A 3,627-nucleotide genomic window follows, 5' to 3' on the forward strand; every position below is an offset into this window, starting at 1 on the left:
AGACTCTCTGCGCTGCTTTCTGGACTTGATCTCTGGCCATGAAATGACTGTAAACAGGAACAGGAATCAGAAGACTTACTGAGCATCTATTTACCAGCACCTGCAGGGCCTCCCTGAGAGGCTGGCAGAGGAGGAAGGAAGGCCAGCCTTCCCCCCCGATGACAGTTAATTGTCCCCTTTCTCGTGTGGCATTTCCAGGTTCTCAGGGGGAGGCTGAGGACCGGTGTCTGGATGGGGCCTCTAATTACCCTCTCATGGACCATCCGGCTAGCTTTCCCCCAGCCCCACCCTCCCCCACGTGGCTGGGAGGTGGTCCCTGATCAAGAGCCCTTGGTTCTTCCAGCCTGCAGAGCCGAAATTCTTGAGCTTCCACCTGAAAAACCATTCACCACTTCGCCTGTTCTACAGCTTTGTTGTTGTTGTTTTTAATACACTTAGTGGTTTCTAACAGTTTCAGGTTTACCAAAAAATTGAGAATATGATACAGGGTGTTCCTGCACCGGTTTCTGCTTTTGGAAGCATCTTAGATCCACATGGCATATTTGTTATAGTTCACACCCCAATGTGGGTATGTTATCTTTAAGTCCAAATTTCACTCCGATTTCCTTGGTTTTCTTTCTTTCTGTATTGGCCCCGAGGCGTGTGGGCTCTTAGTTCCCTGGCCAGAGACTGAACCCGGTCCCCACGCACTGAAGGTGAGGAGTCTTAACCGCTGGAACACCAGTGGTGCCCCGGATTTCCTTGGTTTTAAATTGAGGTCCTTTCTCTGTGCCAGGACCCCAGCCAGGTCACCACATGACCTTTAGCATCATGTCTCCTTAGGTTCCTCTTGGCCTAAGTTTCACCTGGACTTTTGTCTCCCTCTTTAGACTGGAAGCTTCTTAAGGGCAAAAAGTGCCTCCCAATCCCTCACCATACCCCCAAATGTGCTTTGCCCATCGAGAGGCCCAGCGACATGGAAAGGCTGTGCCTGGAACCTCGGCTGCGGGTTGTGGCTGGGGGAATTTCACTTTCCTTGTTTCATTTCTATAACGTTTCCTTGTTGTTGTTCAGTCACTAAGTCGTGCCCGACACTTTGAGACCCCATGGACTGCAGCACACCAGGCTTCCCTGTCCTTCACCAGCTCCTGGAGCTTGCTCAAAAACTCATGTCCAACCAGTCAGTGATGCCATCCAGTCATCTCATCCTCTGTCGTCCCCTTCTCCTCCTGCCTTCCATCTTTCCCAGCATCAGGGTCTTTTCCAATAAGTCAACTCTTCGAATCAGGTGACCAAAATATTGGAGCTTCAGCTTCAACATCAGTCCTTCCAATGAATATTCAGAGTTGATTTCCTTTAGGATTGACTGGTTTGATCTCCTTGCAGTCCAAGGGACTCTCAAGAGTCTTCTCCAGCACTGCAGTTGAAAAGCGTCAATTCTTTGGCACTCAGCCTTCTTTATAATGTTTAAAGCACTTTAAATAATCAGCATGTATTTCTTTCCTAATTAGAAAGAATAAGGTAAATTCAGGTTGCAAGTTGGGGCCTGACGGTGTAAGAACACAGCCTGGGCAGTTTCTCTCAGCACTGGAGGTGCCCAGATGTCACCCCCTTGACAGACGAAGAGTCTGGTGCCCCCAGATATGGGGCAGCTGCCTGGGGTGACCAGTGGGTCCAAGATGAGCCCAGAGCACAGTGGGCTGGCTCCTTCCAGTCCTCACCCAAGCAAGGTGCCCGGAAAGACAAAGACTTCAAAGCTGTTGGAAATGAATGAAATCTGACACATGCGCACGATTCCCAGTTTCCTCCTGAAGCATTCTGGGTCCCCATATTCCATTTCTGAAAAGACACCCTTGTTGGGATGAGTGAGGCAATGTGGTGATGGAGGAAGGAGCGCGTGAGATGGCCAAGTCACACTTGGGCTCCAAATGCTGCCGGGCCGCCCTTGCTCCAGAATTGAGGCACCCCCACCCCCACCCCACCATGCCCCCACGAACCCTTTCACCTCCCGGCACAGCTGCTGCCTGCCATTCACGCCTGTGCCTGGAGACCTCACTCCATTCCCCACTCTCCAGGGTGCCCTGGCACTCCTCACCCCAACCTTGCCCTGCATTGCCTAGCCCCATCCTGCTTTTCTTGGTTCACTCGTGTCCCCACGGGGGCAAGGACCTGGCCCTATCTGTCTCTTACATGTCCCACGTCTCCCATCCACTGTCTGGGGCAATGCCAGGCACACACTGAGGGCTCGAACACATCTTGCCTGTAGAGTTCGAAAAGTAAACTGATGGAACAAGTATTTTCAAGTATAATTGACAGACACTCTGAAGCCTCAAGCCCTGTTTAGAGCCCATATCCTAATAAGGGAAGCAAGCAGAATAAGCCTCTCCAGAGCCTGACTGCCCTTAGCTTTGGGGACTTCTCCTCCAACCCATCACAGCCATGCCTACCTGGCTGCTGCCCACATTAGCCCTGACCTGGTGACCATCTGCCCAGTCAGGGCCCTCAGGGAGAAGTGGGCAAACAATGAAGTTTTTCCACTAGACATTCTGTAGCCTAGAGATGATGGAAATATTTTTGAAAACTGCTGAGCTAGAAGTCAGATTTATTGATAAGTATTGTGTGTCATTCTTTAAACTGCAAATATGCATTTAGAAAGAAATTGGGATTCTGAAATCAAAGTGAGAAAGGACAGAGATGAATGTGTGCAGGAAAAATTTTCAAATTCACCCAAAGCTTAGGCTTTATTCTCATCAAGAAAACCGCACAGAAAGGAATAGAAGGCATTTTCCTATTTGGGGTCTTGGCAACATTCCAAGCAAGGGAAGGGAGACCCCAGTGACCAACAGGCAGCGGGAGGAAAGAGATGCAGGAAGTGAGTTCTCGGGTCTTTATCCAGAGCCTTCTCTGAGATGGTCCTTCAAAACTGGAGGCGGTGGCACTAGTGGCAAAGAACCCACCTATCAATGCTAAAGACGCCAGAGAGGTGGATTCAATCTTCGGGTTGGGAAGATCCCCTGGAGGAGAAAATGTCAACCCACTCCAGTGTTCTTGCCTGGGAAATCCCATGGACAGAGGAGTCTGGCAGGCTACAGTCCACGCGGCTGCAAAGAGTAGGACGTGACTGAGCACACAGGGGACTCACGAGGAAGAGGGGGTGAGCATCTGGTGAAGATGTGGCTCCTGCTGATGAAACAGTGGTGGCACAAATGGGGTCAGGCAGTGGGGAGTGAAGCCTTAGGACTCCATCAACTGTGTCCATGGTGATGGAGCCTGTGACCCAAGCGTGGAACCCATTTCACTAACATGGGGGCTGGGATCCCATTTGAGGCCGAGTCTCCACTGTGGTGCTGCCTTGTCACACAGTCAGGTGGCTGTCCTGTGGGCAGAACCCACCGGTAGCTTGCTCCTGCAGTGTTGCCCCTACACGTCACCTACCTGGTCCACACTGGGCCAACTGTGCTGGCCAGACTGAGCAGGGAAGCGGGGAGGGTGCTTGTTGTTGTTTAGTCACTAAGCTGTGTCTGACTTTTTATAACCCCATGGACTGTACCCTGCCAGGCTCCTCTGTCCACGGAATTCTCTAGGCAAGAATACTGGAGTAGGTTGACATTTCCTTCTCCAGGGCATCTTCCCAACCCAGGGATTGAA

Source organism: Capricornis sumatraensis, chromosome 1, assembly GCF_032405125.1.
Source record: "Capricornis sumatraensis isolate serow.1 chromosome 1, serow.2, whole genome shotgun sequence".
Classification (NCBI taxonomy): domain Eukaryota; kingdom Metazoa; phylum Chordata; class Mammalia; order Artiodactyla; family Bovidae; genus Capricornis; species Capricornis sumatraensis.